We start from the raw sequence: 21,511 nt of genomic DNA on the forward strand, positions 1-21,511 counted from the left end.
TTTTTTTTTTTTTTTTTTTTTTTTTTTTTTTTAAATTTTTATTTATTTATGATAGTCACACAGAGAGAGAGAGAGAGGCAGAGACACAGGCAGAGGGAGAAGCAGGCTCCATGCACCGGGAGCCCGATGTGGGATTCGATCCCGGGTCTCCAGGATCGCGCCCTGGGCCAAAGGCAGGCGCTAAATTGCTGCGCCACCCAGGGATCCCTCCTTGAGGATTTTCAACACCTTGACTATATTTATTTTTGATGGTTTTATTAAGATATAGTTGACATACAATAACATGTATTTAAGGAATACAACTTGATGTATTAACATACATGAAGCCATCACTACAATCAAGATAATGAACATATCCATAACCACCGAAAGTTTCTTTATATTCATATTTTTAAAGATTTATTTATTTTGAGAGAGAGAGAGAGCACGAGCCCATGAGCCCATGAATGAGGGGAGGGGCAGAGGGAGAGGAGAGAGAGAATCTCAGGCAGACTCCCTGCTGAGTACAGAGCCATCATTAGGGCTTGAGATCATGACCTAAGCAGAAATCAAGAGTCTGACACTTAACGTACTGAGCTACCCAGGTATCCCTCCTTATATATATTTCTAATCCCTACCTCCCTTTTCTTCCTACTCTCCTTGATGTCCCCAGGCAACCACTAAACTGCTGTCACAGTAGATTAGTTTACACTTTCTAGAACTTAATGTAAATGGAAAATACAGTATACATTCTCTTTTCATTTGGCCTCTTTCACTCAAGATAATCATTTTAAGACTTATTCTTGTTTCATAAATCAATAATTCATTTTTTATCCTGAGTTTCATTTCACTTATACATGTATCAAAATTAGTTTATCTATCTGTCCACCTGTGATGGATATTTGGATTGTTTTTAGTTTTGCCTATCACAAATGCCCCTTTTAGCATTCTTGTATTAGTGTTAACAGAATTTACCTTTGTCCACAATTTTATTTTTGATCTATTGTGTCATTATATTCAACTTGTGATTTTTATGGGCAGCATATATTTGGGCTTTGCATTTTTATTTATTGTTCATTTGTTTGCTTGTTTATTACCATTCACAGTATTTTATTGTATTTTATTTTATTTGGACGTTTATCCAAATCTGTTTTTTACTTATTGAAGTATCGTTGATATACAATGTTACATTAGTTTCAGGTGTATGACTTAGTAATTTAACAATTCTGTACCTTATGCTTTGCTCACCACAAATGTAGCTATTACAGTAGCATTAACTGTATTCCTCATGCTGTGCCTTTAATCCTCCTGATTTATTCATTCCATAACTAAAAGCCTGTACTTCTCCCTCCCCTTCACCTCATTTGCCCACCCTTCTCCCCTCTAGTAACTACCAGTTTGTTCTATTTATAAGTGTGTTTCTGCTTCTATTGTGTGTTCATTTGTTTGTTTTTTAGACTCAACATATAAGTGAATCATATGGTATGTGTGTGTGTGTATGTGTGTGTGTGTGTATATATATTATATATATATATATATATAATATATATATATATATATATATACATGCCCCTCCCCATTATATATTCTTGCCTCCTTTGTTGTAGATTAATTCGCCATATAAGCAGGAGTTTATGGGGTACCTGGGTAGCTCAGTTGGTTAAGTGTCTGACTCTTGGTTTTGACTCCAGTCAGGATCTCCTCCTTTGTGAGACTGAGCCCCACATTGAGCTCCACACTCAGCGGGGAGTCTCCTTGAAAATTCTCTCCCTCTGCCCCTCCCACCACTCACATATGCATTCTTTCTCTCTCTCTCTCTTAAATAAATAAATAAATAAATAAATAAATCCTTTAAAAAAATGAGTTTATTTCTGTTCTCTATTTTGTTCCACAATCCATGATGTGTTTTGGATATTATAGCTTTACAGTATATCTTAAGATCTGGGATTGTAATATCTCCTGCTTGTTCTTTTACAAGATTACTTTGGTTATTCAGGGTCTTTTGTTATTCCATATAAGCTTAATACTATTTGTTCTAGTTCTGTGAAAAATAGGCTATTGATATTTTGATAGGGATTGCGTTAAATTTGAGATTGCTTTTAATAGAATGGACATTTTAACAATTCTAATTCTTCCACTCATGAGCATGAAATATCTTTCCATCTATTTGTGTCGTCTTCAACTTCATTAATGAACGTTTTATAGTTTTCACAATACAGGTCTTAAAGCTTTCAGAGTAGAGGTTATTTTATTGGTTAAGTTTATTCCTAGGTATTTTATTCTTTTTATTTTATTCGTAGAGGTTACTTTCTTGGTTAAGTTTATTCCTAGGTATTTTATTCTTTTTATTTTATTCCAATTATAAATGAATTTTTTTCTTAATTTCTTATTTCTGGTACTTTGTTACTAGTGCATAGAAATGCAACCACTTTCTGTATATTAATTTTGTATTCTGCAATTTTACTGGTTCATTTATTACTTCGAATAGTTTTTGATGGAGTCTTTAGGGTTTTCTATGTACAGTACTGTATCTGGAAATAGTGACAATTTTACTTCTTTCTCATAAGTTTGGATGCCTTTTATTTCTTTTTACTGTCTAATTGCAGACATAGAATCTGATAACCTCTGCCTTTTAATTTGGTGCCCAGACATTTGTATTTTTATGGTTATTGATATAGTTATATGGTTATTGATATAGTTAAGTTTAAATCTATCATTTTGCTATTTGCCCCATATTTCCCATTTTATATTTGTCCTATCTTTTCTTTGTTCTTGTTCCTCTCTCTTCCTTTTTTTGGATTGAGTACTTTTTATGATTCCCTTTTTTATCACCTTTATTTTTTTTTTAATTTTTATTTATTTATGATAGTCACACAGAGAGAGAGAGAGGCAGAGACACAGGCAGAGGGAGAAGTAGGCTCCATGCACCGGGAGCCCGATGTGGGATTCGATCCCGAGTCTCCAGGATCACGCCCCGGGCCAAAGACAGGCGCTAAACCGCTGTGCCACCCAGGGATCCCTTTTATCACCTTTAATGGCTCTTTATAGATACAACTTTTCATTTTGCTATTTATTGGTTATTTAAGATTTGTAGTATACCTGTGTAACTCTCAACCATCTTCCTTCAAGTGATAGTATATTATTTCACTTGTAGTATTAGAACCTTATGATTAGTGTACTTCCATTTCTCCTCTTTTGGATTTTTTTATTTTAAGTTTTTAAATTGTCAATTATTAGGGCACCTGTGTGGCTCAGTTGGTTCAGCATCTGCCTTTGGCTTAAGTCAGGATCCCAGGTGCTGGGATTGAGCCCCACATCCAGCTCCCCACTTGACCGGGAGTCTGCTTCTCTTTCTCTCTCTGCCCTTCCTCCCTGCTAGTGTCACTGACTCTCAAATAAATAATCTTAAAAATATAAAAAATAGATTGTCAAATATATTTTTTAATTTAAATAAAAGAGTATAAAAAGAAAGAGAGAAAGAAGAAAAGAAAGAAAGAAAAAGAAGAAAGAAAGAGAAAGAAAAGAAAAGAAAAAAAAGAAAAGAAAAGAAAGAGAGAAAGAACATATAAGAAATGTACGTTTCAGGGTGCCTGGGTGACTCAGTCAGTTGAGCGTCTGATTCTTGATCTCAGAGTTGTGAATTCAAACCCCACCTTGGGCTCCACACTGGGCTTGGAAATTACTTAAAGTAAAAAAAGAGAGAGAGAGATGTATGTTTTGTCTTATAATTACTATTTCTAGTGGTTTTTATTACTTTTCTAAGATCTTTGTTTCAATCTGGTATTATTTTGCTTCTTCCTTAAGGACCTTCTTTACCATACTTGTACTGGTGATCTGCTAGTGATAAGTTCTTTCAGCTTTTGTATATCTGAAAGTTTTTATATTACTTTAATTTTCGAAAGATATTTTTGATATTTTGATTTTATTCTAGATTGACAGAGTTGAGGGAATTGTTTAGTACTTTATTTTTTAATTATTTTTTTTTATTGGAGTTCAATTTGCCAACAGATTTTTTTAGTACTTTTTTTTTTTTTTTTAATGACTGGGTTTTTAGTACTTTAAAGGTGAGAGTCCACAGTCTTCTCACATCCATTGTTTTCACTGAAGAATCTACTGTCATCCTTATTTTTGTCTTATGTACATATTTTCCCCCCTCAGGCTGTTTTTAAGACTTCTCTATCTCTGATTTTGAACAATTTGATTATGATGTACCTTAGTATATAGTTTTCTTTATGCTTTTTGTGCTTGGGATTTGTTTTGCTTTTTAAATCTCTGAGTTTAGGGCACCCCTGGTGGCACAGCGGTTTAGCGCCACCTGCGGCCTAGGGTGTGATCCTGGAGTCCCGGGATCCAGTCTGACATCAGGCTCCCTACATGGAGCCTGCTTCTCCCTCTGCCTGTGTCGCTGCCTCTCTCTCTCTCTCTGTCTCTCATGAATAAATAAATAAAATCTTAAAAAATAAATAAATCTCTGAGTTTATAGTTTTTTATCAAATCAGGGAAGATTTCAACCCTTACTTCTTTAAATATTTTTTTGTCCCCCACCCTCTTCCCTCCTTTTGGAGTTTCACTTACACCTATAGTAAGCCGTTTCAATTGCCTCACATATCACTGATACTTTTTTTTTTCAGTCTTTTTTCTTAGATTTTGGATAGTTTCTAATATTATGTCTTTAAGTTTATACTATCTTCTGCAATGTCTGCAATGTCTAATCTTCTGCAATGTTAGTCCCATCCAGTGTATTTTTCATCTCATAAATGATCATTTTCATCTCTGGAATTTCAGTTTTGGTCTTTTTTTTTTTTTACTATCTTGCATCTATCTTTCTATTTTTGAACATATGGAATACAATTATTATAACTGTGTTAATGTTCTTACCTGTTAATTCTAAAATCTGTCAGTCTGGATTACTTTTAATTGATTGATATTTTATATATTTATTTTTAAATTTTTATTTATTTTTTTCATGAGAGACACAGAAGGAGAGAGGCAGAGACACAGGCAGGCTCTCCCATGCAGGGAGCCTAATGTGGGACCCAATCCCAGATCCCAGGATTACACCCTGAGCCAAAGGCAGACACCCAACCGCTGAGCCACCCAGGCATCCCAGTTGATTGTTATTTTTAATTGAAATGTTTGCTAATTGTAGATTCATATGCAATTGTGAAGAGTAATAAAGAGAAATTTCCTGTGCTCTTTACCCACGTTTCCCTGATGGTAATACCTTGTAAAACTAGTAAAATATCATAGCCAGAATGTGGTGATACAAAGCACTGATCTTGTTCAGATTTCCCCAATTTTACTTATATTCATTTGTATGCCTGTGTGTTTTCAGATCTGTGCAATTCTATTCCATGTTGAGTTTCTTTCATCCACCACCACAGTCAAGGTACAGTTCCATCCTCACAAGAATCCGTCTTCTTGTCCTTTTATAACTATACTCACTTCTTTTTTTAAAGATATTATTTATTTATTCATGAGAGAAACAGAGAGAGGTAGAGACAGGCAGAGGGAGAAGCTGGCTTCCCACGTGGAGGACTTGATCCCAGGACCTCAGGATCACAACCTGAGCCAACGGCAGATGCTCAACCACTGAGCCACCCAGGTGTCCCTGACCATACTCACTTCTATCTTGCCCCCACCCTACCCCCATCGCTAACCCTGCAACAACTACTCTGTTATCCATTTCTAGAATTTTGTCATTTAAAAAATGCTAAATAAATGGTCTCCTATAGTATATATAACCTTTGGAGACTGGCTTTTTCACTTACTATAATTCCCTAGAAGTTCATCTAAGACTGACTGATTTTTTACCTCACTGTGTGGGGGTTGTTTCAAGCAAGAGGGCAAATGTCACCCCTGTTAGTCCATCTTGACTGAAGCCAAAGACCTCTATGATTTATTCTTAATCAGTTATATTTTTTTCATTTTGACATGAGATTTATTTTTTATCAAGAAAAAAAATAAAATTAAAATTTAATTTTCTTTTAATTTCATTTTATTATTACAGTTGTTTACCCAAGTATCCCTTAATCTTCCTATTCCAATCATAACTTTAAAAGTACCTATTATATCTCTAGGATTTTTCTAAACTTCACTTTATTCTGGATTTGGTAAACTTTTTTGACAATTTTCTCAGATGCCTTTTCATTTCTCCTTCCCTTGTTTCTACCTTTCTTCCTTCTTTCCAATCAAAAAATATTTATCAAAAGCCTATAATGTGCCAGATGCTATGATAAGCACTGAGGATAATGCCATGAAAATGATAGACAAAGTCCTTGCTCTCTTGCTGAGATTCTAGTGATGAGAGAAAGGCAATAAACATATAAGCTGTAATTTTATTTAAGTTAGGAATATATGCTGTGAAGAAAATAAACAAGATGACATTTTGAGATGCTTTTGGAGCTCAAATATTAGAAGGGTTTTAGAACAAAGAACAGCAACTGCAAAAGCCCAAAGTCAAGAATAAATTTGACATATTCTGGGAACAGAAAAAAAGACATGACTGGAGAGAAACACTTATAAACTATGCTCAGGGAAAGACACTCACAAAATGGGTGTTCAGAGGTCAAATCACACAAGGTCTTGAAGGCTGAATTGGGTTTATGTGCCTTTCCTTTTGCCTTTTATACACAGCTTCTCTATAGCTCAGCAACATAGAAAACTCCCTGTACAACTCCTTGAGCTTCTACAGATTTCTCTCTGTTTTCTTTATCTTTGGGCTTAGGCTGTTTGTATGGTTATGGTCAAAATGTTATTTTTTTTTTTTTAATAACTTCAAAACCTTTTTTGCCTTCCTTATAATAGATGCTTACAATGCACTTTTACCTCTTTGAATACTTTGAACTATGCTTTCCAAAGTCTAAAGTACCTGTGTAACCACTCCCAATGTGCACTTCCTAGGCTATTACAATCCCAAGATAATATGACCCACTTCTCCAATTATTCCAATTGTGCCTATTATTATTCAGTTAAATAGAAAGAAGTCGTTTTAAGAGACGGTTGAGAACAGGCATCCAAAATTTTGTCAGCTTTTATCACAAAGACTTTTAGCAGATTGCTTCTCCCAGTCCATTCTTAGTACAGCTAAAAAGAAGTACCCTCCTAAAGTGCAGTTAGGGTCTTGTCACTCCTCTGCTTAAACTCAACTCCTCAGTTGTTTTCCCACTGCAATTAAAATAAAATAAAATTCAAAACATGACTATGAATAAGATGGCCCTACATGGTTCCTTCCTTGCTTGCTTCTCCAACTTCATCTCATGCTACCCCTCTTCCCTTCCCTCATTACATTCTAGCAACATCAATCTTAACTTCAGTTCTGTAACACACCCAACTCATGCTCAGCTCTGGAGTTTTGCACATGCTGTTTCCTTTGCCTAGAATACTCCCCACCAACCCACCCTCCATTCTTATGGTCAGTTTCTTTCTCATCCTTCACGCCTCTCAAATTTCACCTCCTCAAAGAGGACTTCCCTGGTCTCGAAGGAGATCTCTCCCCACCACCCTACATCCTTGTTTTCTCTTTGGCCCTTGTTTATTTCTTTGATAGCACTTAACATGACCTGCAGTTATTTAAGTATTTGCTTATAGGTTTTTGTTCTGTCACCAACACTACAGTGTAAGCCTCCCAAATGCAGTGTCCCTAGTACCTAGAACTATGTCTGATCTATATAGAAGGCCCTCATGAAGGATTTAAATGATTTCATTTGAGTTGATACTTGATTGAGTTTTTGAATGAGTGAATGAATGAATAAACATATAAGAAAGCAAATCATAAAACTTAGAATAAAATTCACTTTTTAACAAAGATTTTCTTTAAACCAAAGTATTAAAAAGTCCAATGAGGGGGACGCCTGGGTGGCTCAGTGATTCAGCGTCTGCCTTGGGTTCAGGTCATGATCTTGGGGTTCTGAGATCAAGTTCCACATCAGGCTCCCCATAGGGAGCCTGCTTTTCCCTCTGCCTACGTCTTTGCCTCTCTCTCTCTGTGTCTCTCACAAATAAATAAATAAAATCTTTAAAAAATAAAAATTAAAAAATGTAAAGTCCAATGAGGGGAAAAAAAGATATTGGTACTGTAAAAACTCTCATTATCCAAATTACTAATTCACTGTGACCTAGTTACCCTTGTTTATCTATTGATGAACAATGAAAAAGAGTAACATCAACATCATCTCACAACCTGCATTTTTGTTAAATATAATTTCATTTTTAATTGTTTATAGCTTTTTATATTTTGTAAGATTCATGAAAATTTCCAGCAGCTGTCATTTTTATGTTATATATTAAAATGATTTATATGAATATTTATATATACAAAGTGGATTGAGGAATTTTCTTTAAAAAATAGAACTTCTCTAGTGGTGAACTTGTTTGACAATGTTTCATATAAACCCATGGTTGAAAATATGAAATAGTATGGAATTTTATTGCTTTATTATTCAGCATTAGTCATATAACACAGGTAAATCATAGCATTTGTATTGTAATATCCTGGCATCTTTTTAGTGATTTTATCTTTTGAAGTGTTCATGATTAAAATATAAAAATTACTACTACAGTTGTCTATTGAAGTGTTCATTCTTGAAGCTTTAGAATTACCATTGCAGTCATATTTTCAGATTTATTTATTAATTGTTATTATTAATAGGAAATGGCCTGGTAGTTTGAAGTTTGCATGAGGGTTTCAGGATTATTTTCTTACAAATTTGACAAACTCCTTCTATTTGTCCCTCTTGTTTTTAGTGTAAAAATTCATGGCTGTTTTGTAGTTGCCTGCTATGTTTAATAGATGATTTATTTGTCAACATCTGATTCTAATTTGGGTATCTTTCTGACCAGTATAATGAATCAATAGCTAGTAATACTGCTCAGCTATGTGCTAAATTAATATATGGTCTTAAAGCTTTGTAACCTTTTTTAGATATTTTGTAAGTCGATAGAGACTGATTTATTAGCTGACAGGTTAATCTGAGTCATTAATTTATTAGCTGATGGGTTAATCTGAGTCATTAGAATCCATCTTGAAAATTACAAAAATAAAATTGTTAAAACATATCCTAATTAGAAGTTTAAAAACAAAAAGCTGCAATAAATGGTACCTATGGTTAGAACTAAAAAAAGCTTTATCCTTTGATTCTGCCCCTTTGCCTCTATATTAAATTGCCATGGAAATTTTTTCCTTAACATTAGATTGATACGCCCAGAAATGAAATTGCTCGCATCATCTTATGTCCTCATGTTCCTAAAGCCTCCTAAGCCAACTTTAGTGTTTTAGAGTCCTAGTTAGTCCAGATGCCCAAGAGTTTCTCCCATGCTGAGTATTCTTAAAACTCAGACATAATTCACTGGTATGTTCATTGTATCAAGGTCGCTGTCGTGTTTTCATTCTTGGTCCCAAAAAATTCTTTTACACATTTTAAGTCTTCAAGGAAAAACTTTAAAATTATAAGCTAAAGAATCCTAAGGAAATTTACATAATAAAAACAAACAAAATCAAATGCTTTTATAAAAGAATGCATTCTAGGCTCTTTGCTATAAAATATTAAAGTCCATGTTAATGAACATAGAAAGCCAAGATTTAATATGAGTAATTGGACCTCATACACCTCTATTATGTGTTAAAATTTATTCCTGAGTCAGTTCTTGAAAGTAGAACTTCAGTTTGTGTCCATTGCCAAAAATAAACATAATTCTGTTCTAAGTACTTGATTGCTTCATGCCACTTAAGTGAGGCTCCCAAGTGATTTCCAAAAAGGTTTGGAGGAATTATACCATGTAAATTTGTTTTTGAGCACTTGTATAGTGGGTACTGAGTCCACGTTTGTTTGAACTTGTAATTTTAGTCTCTAAAGATTAAGATACAAAGATTATTTTTACTAAGACCACCCAAGGAAAGAAAGGATGGGAATTCATGGTATTTTATGTAAAAGGGAACTCAATTTCACCATCTATAGATACTAAAAGTACTCTGTTATGTGTGATATTTAAATGTCACTTAAATGTTTTTACACTTAGAATATGTTCTTCAACTTGCTTTTCTTCACTTAACAGTATGTCTTGGAAATCTTCCCGTATCACTTATAGAACTACCTCTTTTAAGTGTTGTATTATCTTCCATATTATAAATGTTATATTATTTATTTACCTATTCTCTAATTAATAGGCATGCAGGCTGTTTTGTGTTTTTCATTCTAATGATCCTGTTACTGTGAAGATCATTTTACATTATTATTTGTGCACATATTTGATTATTTTCCATGCATGGTCAAGAGGGATTGCTGTTTCAAAGGATATGCATGTCTTAAACTCATATTGATATTGATTCATTACCCTCCTAAAAGGAGGTAACAGTTTGTCCTTCTTTTTTTTTTTACAGTTTGTCCTTCTACCAGTAGTTTATTACACTCATTTTCCCATACTCAACCAAACTTGATATTACCAATCTTTTCATTTTACATGTCATATGAGTGAAAAGTGATACTTCTTTATTACTTTATTTTGCATTTTCCAATTACTACTAAGATTGGGTATCCTTTCTTAAATTGATCGGCCTTTTGCTTTACCTCTTTACCTATCCTATTTACTATCCATTTTTCTTTTGGGCTTTGTGTCTTTTTATTACTAATTTTAGAAGCTCTTAATACATTCCAAATATTAATACTTTGTTAATTATGTTCTGAATATTTTCCCCAGCCTCTCAATTATTTTTTAAGTTTTTTGTGATTCTTCCCCTGAATGGAAGTTTTAAATTTTGGTGTAGTCAAACCGAACAGTCTTTTTCATTATGGCATTTGCTTTTCATCTCTTTTAGAAGTCCTTCATAGGGATGCCTGGGTGCCTCAGTGTTTGAGCCTCTGCCGTTGGCTTAGGTCATGATCCCAGAGTCATAAGATCAAGTCCCATGTTGGGCTCCCCACAAGGAGCCTGCTTCTCCCTCTGCCTGTGTCTCTGCCTTTCTCTCTGTGTCTCTCATGAATAAATAAATAAAATCTTTAAAAAAAAAAAAGTCCTTCATAAATATAGCACAAATTAGCACACATTAATATATTCTTTTATATTGCCTTAATGCATTTATATTTTAGTTTGATTTGTGTTTGTTTTTTACTTAAGTCTTGAATCACCTGGAGTGTATTTTTATGAATTAGATGTGTTATGGAAGTAACTTATTCTTCTTTTCCAAATGGGTATCCAGTTATCCCAACTGTATGTATTTAATTGGCCATCATTTTCCTACAGAATTAAAATGACACCTGTATGATGAACTAAATTTGCATATCTATAGGTTTATTCATGGCCACGCCCTTTTAGTACACTACTTGCCTATTATTGAATCAATACTATGACTTTTATTGATTTATTTTTAAATTTTATTCATTTATTTATTTGAGGGGAGAGAGAGGATGAGAGCTGAGGGATGGATTGGGAGAGGGATAGAGAGAGGAAGAGAGAATCTTAAGCAGACTCTGCACTGAGCACAGAGCTGGATGCAGGTCTTCATCTCATGACCCTGAGATCATGAACTGAGCTGAAACCAAGAGTCAGATATTCAACCAACCGAGTCACCCAAGTGCCCCAATACTACAGCTTTTTAATATTTTTACTAGTAGATAGGACAGTTATCCCTTTCTTTTTTTTTGTATGTTGTTTTATACCCAGCTACCCTCTAAAAATCGTTGTCATTGGCTCTAATAATTTTTCAGTCTGAGCTTTCTGAATAAATAATCACATTGACTTCAAGTCCTGACAGTTTTATTTCTTTATTTGTTAACTATATCTCATACAATAGTTACTTCTCCTGATAAATGTGCAAAACCAATTCATTAGTCAATAGGACCAATCCAATTTCACACATATACCTACTATGAAGGAGCCCATTTCTATCCACTTCTCCAGAAAGTTTTACCTTCTCTACCTGTTGCCTCTCCCAAATTTCACCCTTCTCCATTTGTGCACATGGATTCTTTTTCTCAGTTTCTATAGCCTCCACATCTTTCTTTTCCTTCTTTCCTTCTTTCTTTCCTTACTTCCTAAACAGTCTTTACCTTAAATTTGAGTTATTCCAACTGATACATGTGGTTGAGGGAGTTGGGCAAAGTAAGGAAGAAATTCAAAAGTACCTTAGCCCTTTCTACGGAACTTTACTTTGCCCTTTATTTATTTGAGCATTTAATTACTTTACCTTATAATTTTCTTGGGTCTGCATTTTAACTCCTTCAGGTGAGACTATTTCTCCTGCCTTTTATCTACTTGCATTTCCTTTCCTCCTTCCCTTATACCTGTATTGCATGTTCTTTACCTTCATATAGACCTTTAGATTCTATTCTAGATTAGATTTTATTTTATAGAGAATCTGGTTTGTATTCTATTTTCCATAATTTCAGTAACACATTTGCCATATTTCAAACTTCATTGCCCCTCTGTCTTGTGTTTTCCCTACGTTTTTAAAACTTTGTATTTTGAAATGATTTCAAACTTATCAAGAAGTTATAATAGTATATGCAAACTATTTATTAAATAATCTTTTATCTATATGTATTATTTATAAACACAAATTCAACAATTAACATTTTTGCCATATTTGCTTTATCATTCTCACACTCTGTATGGGTATTTGTGTATATTTTTTAGAACAGTTTGATATTAAATTGCAAATGTGATCTATTCTGTTTTTGCTTTTTCCATACCTATGCTCAGTAACCCAGAAATCCAACTCTTTTTATATTGCTGTCTTGTCTGATAAAGTATATTCTGGCAAATAAGGTCACATTTTGGATTATGCCATAAATATATGATCACTGACCTCATATTGACTTTCAAGGCTGCCTATATATGAATCACTGTTTTTTTAATTTGCAAACACAAAGGTATTTGGGAATATTATTTTCTTAAGATGTTCTATATGGAAATTAATCAGATGATACATTCTATGTGATTTCAGTTGTTTGGAATCTTTGAGATTGTCTTTGTGGCCAGTTATTTTTATTTATTTACCAAATATTTACATAGTGCTGACTATGGGCCAGGCACTAAGTCCTTCATTTATTCAATTTGCTCAACACTATGTATTAGGTATAATTATCATCTTCAATTTGCAAATGAGAAAACTGAGGGACAGAAATGTAAGTTATCCTAAGTCTACGTTAAGTAATAGAGCTGAAATTTTAATTCCACTAGTCTGGGTCCAGAACCCATGCTCTCAACCATGATACTGTGCTAATTTTTTCCATATCATGTGCTCTTTTTTAAAATGTGCATTTATAATTCTTACTGATTTGTATAATCCTCTGTGTTTTCCATTAGATTGAGCATTTTATGTAGTACTAATCATTTATATCTTTATTAACTTCTTGCCTATGTACCAGTTTCTGAGAAATGTATATTGACTGTGAATTAATTACTTTCTGATTATAATCCTGTCATTTCTTGGTGTCAGTTATTTTTAGGAGATTGTTAGATATATCTCTTTTCAAAGTTTATTTCTCACTAAAGATTCTTCATTGAATGATTATATAATAACTTCTTTATCAATGTGGTTTTAAAATAATGAGAATCAAATGAAAATAGACCTTCAGTCCCAAACAATTTCATTTCAACATTAATTCATATTCTCAGTCACAAATATTGCTTTTGTAACAGTAATAGGGAAGTCCTCTTATCCATCACAATCTGAACTTGTAGTTGATTTATTCATTAAAAAGATGCATTTAAAAATAAATAAATAATAAAAATTTAAAAATAAAAAGATGTATTAAACAGAGAATCAATAAAAATACGTATATCTTTCAATCTATAAATGTACATTCAGCCAATAATCTTTTTATTTTTTTAAGTTTTAATTTAAATTCTAGTTAGTTAATATTCAGTGTAATATTAGTTTCATGTGTACAATTTGATGATTCAACACTGATATACAACACCTTGTGCTCATCAGAGCAAGTGCAGTCCTTAATCTCCATCACCTATTTAACCCATCCCCCCACCACCTCCCTTTTAGTAACCATCAGTTCAAAATAATCTATAATAAAAGTAATTTCTATAGTTAAAAGTAATCAACAATTTTTTGGATCAAAGCCTTTCCTGATGAGTTTACTTGTTGGAGTACAACAGTGTCTTTATATCAATGTGGTTTGTTTCTGTTGTTTTGTTTTGTTTTAACTTTGGAGAGGAACAAGAATTCACTTGCAAAGTAATCTGAATACAGAATTGTTCAAGATTTTTAGGGTTACCCGCCTTCTGGAGACTTTCCACTTTCCCATCTTATTTGACCTCATTTTTAGGAGGCTGGTGTTAAGCATTATGCTTTCAACTTAATTTTCACAGAAACAGTCATTCTCTTTTTATGCTTATGTTCATTAGTTTACGAAATATTAATAAATTCCTAACCAGCAAATGTTATTGACTCAGACAGCTTTGGAAACAACACAACTAATATTGGAAAACATACAACTCAAATGGTAAGAGCAGAGGTAAACATTTGTCTGTTTTCAAATAGAAATGCTGTTTTGATAAATTGATTGATTTGTTTAAGTAGAGGTCGGTTAAGTGAGTTTCCTCTGTAGTTCAAACCAGAATATGTTCCTCAAGTAAATAATGGCAAAACCACTGACAAGTTATTCTCCATCTGACAGATATCATTGTCAGCAAATAACTACATAGGAATGAGATTGCATTTTTAAGTTAAGATGCCTATAGACCAGCAGTGTTTATGTTAGAATGTCATGGATTATGATACCAAAACTCTTTTGAGCTTACGTACATAGAGATTCGACTTATACAAGGAAGATGGACATATTTTTAAAGCTATGTTCATAAAAAAATAATAATAAAGCTATGTTCATGATACTTCTTAACACAATTCTTAACTTCAATCTGATACCAGGCTTTTTCATGTTCCAAGGGAGTCTAATCTCAGTAAACATATATAAGATTGAATTGAAAAAATTGAAGTCATCTTTGAAGTCTTTCTTGCTTTTCTAGCTTTGGTAAAAATGGTAGAATTGGATGAACCAGAAGAACAACCAGCTCAGAAGAGATTCTTCAAAGTTTTCCAAATGTTGGACACAAATTTAAATTTTAAAAATATATTAACACCATAATAAAAGTAATGTGTTTACTCAGATATGTTATACCAAGTTGTAAACACATCATGAAACAAGCACATAAACACATAGTGAAACAAAAATAAACCATGCTACTAGTTTATATTTTATGAACTGCTGACTAAAACTTTGCTACCAATATTCATATACATATTTGAACTTCTTATGAGTATGCATTTTTATTTTTAAGCTTTTAGCTGGGCTTTTTAAAAACTTGAGTTCATTATTATATATCCAAATCAAGTTATGCAAGTAAAAGCACTGCTATAGCATATATGCTTCATTGAATAAATACAGGCATGACATAGGGGCAGCTTTCTGCCATGTATCCTTATCACTCCTTAACAGTTTTGTGATGGCAAATTAATATGATAATATTGTATTAAAGGAAATTTTCTTGCTTGATTTTAGTTTTGAGTATTTCTTGCCCATATTTTACATTTATGCCCAGAAACATGAGTAGTGATTAGATACACTCATTCAGTTTTGGAAACAAAATTTTCTTTACTCTTCCTTCCTTCAAGCTTCTAGACCATTTTAATTGCAAAGATCTTAATGTTGCCAAAGCCAAATTCACTTTTTTATTTAAAAAGAGTTACCCTTGGCAATAGCTTTTTTGTGGTATTCAGAATTGTATCAATATTATAAAGCCAAAGTACAAAAATCACTCTTTTAAAGATGATTTAAAATTGCAACTGTCATTCATATCTCTTGATTTCATATTTTTTACTAATCAAAATAGTGCCTTATTTTCATTGGTGGATTTTAACAAGTAATATTATAATTTGGTCTTATAAAAAGAATTATTACTAGTAAGTCTCTTTTTCTGTTTTATATGATGTAGATTCCAGTTAGATTTCATTAGATAAAAGAGACATATACTAAAATAATTTTTAAAATACTGATCCAGCCTAACCCATGAATTTTACAAATTGAAAAATTAAAGCTCAGGTTAAGTGTCTTACTCAAAGTTGCATACAGCTAGAAAATTTCAGATTCCAAACTTCCTAACCATTAGCTCACTGTTCTATCATTTATTACCTCATCTCTGAGTTTCTATAGTACATTTTTACCATGCCATGGCATTTAGTTTGTATACAAACATTCATGTCATTTATTCAACAAGTAATTCTCTTTGTGCCAGGCTCTCATCTAGGCACTGTAGACAGTCTCCAAATTTAGAAATTGTGCTGAAAATAGAATAAAAGTAGATTCTATTTAGCCTCCATTAGATTTTGGCTGAATGCACAACTGCAATTAGCCATGTTCATATATCACTGGGTGGTTTTAACAGATTACTAAAAAGAATTTTTCTATTTTATGACTATATTTTAGGGGAGTAAAAAAGTTCTTTACTGTTTTGAAAGGTGAGAAAAACCAATTCAGCTCAAAGCATATTGTTTGCATACCATGGTGTGCATACCTGGTAATGTGTTTGGAAACCACAGAAACAAAGCTATATGAAACAGGCAATGTGTGTACATAAAACAGTATAGCCATGCTGCTACATACATGTAAACAGCACTGTCAGATGAGAGAAGAATGAATAAGTAACTCTGAGCAGGAGGCTAGAGGGGGCTACCAGGAGGAATTGACTCTAGAATTTAAAGAGCACAAGGTTGCTTCAAGAATGGAGAAGGATGGGCAGCCCAGGTGGCTCAGTGGTTTAGCGCTGCCTCTGGCCCAGGGTGTGATCCTGGAGACCTGGGATCGAGTCCCACGTCGGGCTCCCTGCATGGAGCCTGCTTCTCCCTCTGCCTGTGTCTCTGCCTCTTTCTCTCTCTCCATGTCTCTCATGAATGAATAAATAAAATTAAAAAAAAAAAAAAGGAACGGAGAAGGAAATCTTTCAATGTCCAGGGAACAACATGTGCAAAGGCATAGAGTTATGAACAATCCTGGCATTTCCACGAAATTTTAAGGCAGCAAACTACTAGAGTGTCTTGGGAGGAGGTGAATAAGCATTTTTAGACATCATTAGGTTGAAGAATGGAAGTAGCAAAGGCCTTCTTCATTTGTAGCCTGGGTATTCCTCATGCCTCTACCTTTTTCTGTTCCTAGGTATTAAGTTCTCTGAGAACACTGATGGTATTTTGTACTTCTCTATCCGACAGTGACAGTTGCAGTGTTTAGCATGACAAGGTCTCAGTACATGCTTACTGATTAATAATGCTCATCATTCAGTCTCAAATATTTTTGGCTCCAGCATTTGTAAGGTTGTGTACTATCTGCTATGAGAAATAAAAAAAGTTGAAATACAGCCAGCTTTCAAGGAGTATTGAACCTAAAGCAAAAAATTATAAGGACTTTTGTCTTTGTGATGACTTATATGGCCATGTGCTTGCAGAGCTTATGTTCTTGTCGGGGGAAATAACAATAGGGTAAATGTAAAATATATAGTATGTTAGTGATAAACACTAAGGAGAAAAAGAATAAAATAGGAAAGAAGGATATAAGTTACCGGAGGGGAAAAGAGAAGGTAAACTTACTTAATTTATCTTGCCTCCATTTCCTTAACTCTAGGAAAAGAAAAAATAATAGTACTTATTTATAGGGTTGTGACAAGGATTAAACGAGTTAATGTATGTATGTATAAAATGCTCAGTGCTGTTCCCAGAAGATGGTAGGAAGTCAGCTAATATTATTTATATATTTGTCTAGAATAGCTTTAAAACAGTAGTCATCTTATTTTCATTGCTTATGAACCTCTTTATTAAGAGATATACTTCCATATGGTTTTGAACTACTTTATCTGCAGGCTAAGACTCCCTCATCCACATCTTCCTCCTTTTAGCCTCTGCTTCCAATGCATTCACATCTAATAATACTTTCTTATTGACGTGAATCACTGTCCTTTGATAGTATTTCTTCTAGAAAACGATATTTGCTTATCTAGATGTCAAGTCACCGTTTTCTATTTCAGGCATGAGGCAGGCATCCAGATCTTCCTGTGGAAAATATTCATTAATGCTTCATCACTTATCCCATCTCAAGGTTAAAAGTTCTGATAAAATGAGACCCTTATGCTTGCGTACCAGCTAAAAATAAGTACAATATTGGAATTGTTATCATCAGACAGAAATGTGAAATCTTTAATATTAATCTTTTGGAACTAAGATCATTTGCATGGATTACGTGAAGTTTCAGGTCTCCTACTAACCTTTCTTTGTCTAACTTCAGTTCATCTTTAAATGTATTCTGCATCCCTCTTTCTCTCCCTGAAAACTAGACTAACTCTTTGTGCTTTGGCACTCCATATTTAGCCCTATTGTAACCATTGTCATTCAGTGTTGTAATTACCGATTTCCCTGATTGCCCCACTCCCTACCCTCCACCTCCTGGGCGTGTATTCTCTTTACGTCCACTTCCTTAGTATCCATTACTGTGCTTCACATGTAATTGATGGCCAGTAAATACTTAAAACTATCTAATGCCTGGAGTACCTTTAAAATATCAGGATTATAGAAATATAGTTATTTAAATCTTAGTCCCGCATCCCTTAGTTGCTCCTTCGTCTCTCTTGGCTGCTTTCTGAGGAATAGCGAAGCTCCAGCAAGCTGTATACCATGTCCTATACACACACATTCCCCTGTCCCCTTTGGCCTAAAACCAAAAAGAGAAAAGAACAAGTAGGCTGGCTATCAGGAAATACCTAAAGATGAAGGAGGACACTGTGCAATGATTATGGTCCAGTGATTATGGTCCAATGATGTGGTCCTTACTCTTCCAATTAAAAGAAGTTAAGGGTGCCTGGCTGGCTCAGTCAGTAGACATGCAACTCTTGATCTCAGAGTCAGATGAATTCAAGCCCCACGTTGGATGCAAAGATTACTTTAAAAAAATAAAATAAAAAGTGTATTTGCCATTGCTCTCATGGGTGATACGCCTCTAGGGTCTGATACAGATCTGTATTTACAAGAAATTAGCTTATAAGGCAAATATAACCCATTTGTTTATTTGCTTTCATTGAAATACTTGTACCTAATACCCAAATTATGAATTTAATGATATCAGAGCACCTGTGAAATCCAACAAAAATGAGAAGGCTGTTCTTTAGCTGTAGAAATAGAACAAAATGAGTCACACTGTCTCAATGATTATTTTGCCCTGACTGAGAAAGAATCTTGTCAAATAGAGTAAGGGGTGATAAGGTCTCAAGTGCACTTTTGAAAGTCCTTATAAGTTATTTTTTTTTCTTTTTTGCTGAAAGAGTTAAAAGTTGGAGAGAGGAATGGCATTTTATAACTCAATAATGGTAATGTACAATTTGGTTCCATAATTCTTTGATCCCAAGATGAGTTCTTGAGATAATGTTAATGTGGTATTACTAATGACAAAACTGAAAAAGAAGGGGAGATAGAAGATTGAAGCTGGTTGAGAATTCTGTGTACCCTCTACCTCTCTAACTCAAAAATCACCTCGGTTTTCCGAGTCATCACAGTTTTATCAAGAAAAGTAGCTGTTTGCTCTTGGTTTTAGCTGTCTTCCTAGCACTCCTCCACATACTAGTAATGCATGATGATCCACTGAGAGTTCATTCTCCACCTTTGTGAAGAAACTATGAAGTGTAGGTTAAATGGTCATTAAAATAATAATAATAAGTTGTACTCCTTGTCAAGGACTACAGTGAGTCCATCAAACCTTATCTCAAGGTCCTTTCTATTCCAGAGATTGGAAACCCAAGTGCCTACAGAGGCCAGGCTGGTGGGAATGAAGCAGGAAGCCACTGCCCTGAACTGGAGAGCCAAGTCCTTTCTGAAGGAGCAGCCACTGCTCCGTTCCAGATAATTGTTGCAAGGCAGGAATGTTGACCTAGTGTTACCAAATTGTCCGGTTTCTCAGGTAAAGAAGGAAATGCAAATTTTCATGTGAAATCTTTTAATTTAAATATTATCAACTAATTCGTTTTATTTTTCTTAAACTGTGTACATGCCAAAAGCTTCCACAGGTGGAATTTGGCCCAGAGTCCTCTTGTTTGACTTGGTCTTATATTTTGCTTAACTGTTTGTTAAATTAGGGACCCATGGGTGGCTCAGCGGTTGATCATCTGCCTTTGGCCCAGGGTGTGATCCCAGTTCAGGAATGGAGTCCCACATCCGGCTCCCTGCAGGGAGCCTGCTTCTCCCTCTGCCTATGTCTCTGCTTCTCTCTGTGTCTCTCATGAATAAATAAATTAAATCTTTAAAAAAAAAAAAAAAACTATTTGTTAAATTAGAGACCTTGTTCTCCAAAGGTTTTACTTTTCTTCAGCATTTCTCTAAGATACTCTGTGCCTGGTTTTATGATACTGAAACTCCCTTCCTCTCCAACCTGAATACTTTGTGCATAACTTTTCTTCGGCTGCTATATTTTCTCTGCCTCCCTCAGCATTCTAGTGAGTAGTCCAATGCTAAATGGAGTCTTCTTGAGAGACTTTTCATATGACACCATAAAATACCTTCAGGTATTACTACACATTCATATTGTTCCTGATGTGTGAGCTAATAAACACAATAAAATATCACTTATTTCATGGGACTTATAGATTGTATGCTTTGGACTCCTGTTTATAGAATCCACACAGAGACCATATTCCTCCCTTCCTTCTTGAGAGACCTTATTGAACAATTAGACTATAGTTATCTTTTACATTTAATTACGTTTGTTGGAGGCACTGATTGGACGTGAGTTTTCCTAGATATTGCTACATGTTTAGAGACAGTGTCTTCAGGTGGGTTTCTACAAGGGCTGGGAAATCTTATTTCCACCTTGAGTAAGCTGATTTTCAAGGTTACTAGGGGGCACCATTATCTCTCTACAGAACTGATTACTTCAAGTAGGTCCTTGGTGTCCATTGCCAGATGAACTGAAGAGTGCTAAACATTTGTAAGTTAAGGGGCATGTAAATATCAGTTTGTTTAAATATGTTATACAGCCCCAAATGGGCATAATTCATAATTGTCTCATTCTTAGTACAGTTTTGGGGAAACAAGCAATATTGATGTATATCATTTTTAAGATTTTATTCATTTATTCATGACACAGAGAGAGAGGCAGAGACACAGGCAGAGGGAGAAGCAGGCTGCATCCAGGGAGCCTGACGTGGGACTCGATCCCGGGACTCTAGGATCACAACCTGAGCCAAAGCAGATGCTCAACCATTGAGCCACTCCGCTGCTCCTGTATATCATTTCTCAACAATGATTTGACCTATATATATTGAGCTGTTCCCGGAGTAGCCAAAATACCAGTAATGTACAGATAAGATGTGGAAGTTACTCCTTAAATTTGCTTAGTCTACTCTAAAATAGATTATGTAAATGCAGACAAGTGTTTTTTATAAATATTCTCTAGGAGAAACTTCGCTGTACTATCAAAAAGCAAAAATAGCAAACTCTGCTGGTGGCTAATATGCAGGAAGAAATCATAAATAATTTTTCTCTCAGTATAGT

General features: G+C 34.2%; 1 protein-coding gene across 20 annotated transcripts in view; it reads left to right on the forward strand.

Annotated features, from left to right (window-relative positions):
* The window catches only part of MBD5 (methyl-CpG binding domain protein 5), a 435,973-nt gene that overhangs the window by 341,056 nt on the left and 73,406 nt on the right, over positions 1-21,511 (forward strand). For 9 of the 20 annotated variants that reach the window (XM_025431590.3, XM_025431683.3, XM_025431701.3 and 6 more), the window contains 2 exons: positions 5,315-5,368; positions 19,749-19,922. The exons of 3 other annotated variants lie outside the window; for them this stretch is intronic. The gene's annotated coding sequence lies outside the window, so the exon portion shown is untranslated. The remainder of the gene's footprint in view (positions 1-5,314; positions 5,369-19,748; positions 19,923-21,511) is intronic. 8 more of the 20 variants (XM_025431603.3, XM_025431611.3, XM_035702303.2 and 5 more) reach the window with 1 other exon arrangement.

The sequence above is a fragment of the Canis lupus genome, chromosome 19 (genome assembly GCF_003254725.2).
Source record: "Canis lupus dingo isolate Sandy chromosome 19, ASM325472v2, whole genome shotgun sequence".
In the NCBI taxonomy this organism is placed as follows: Eukaryota; Metazoa; Chordata; class Mammalia; order Carnivora; family Canidae; genus Canis; species Canis lupus.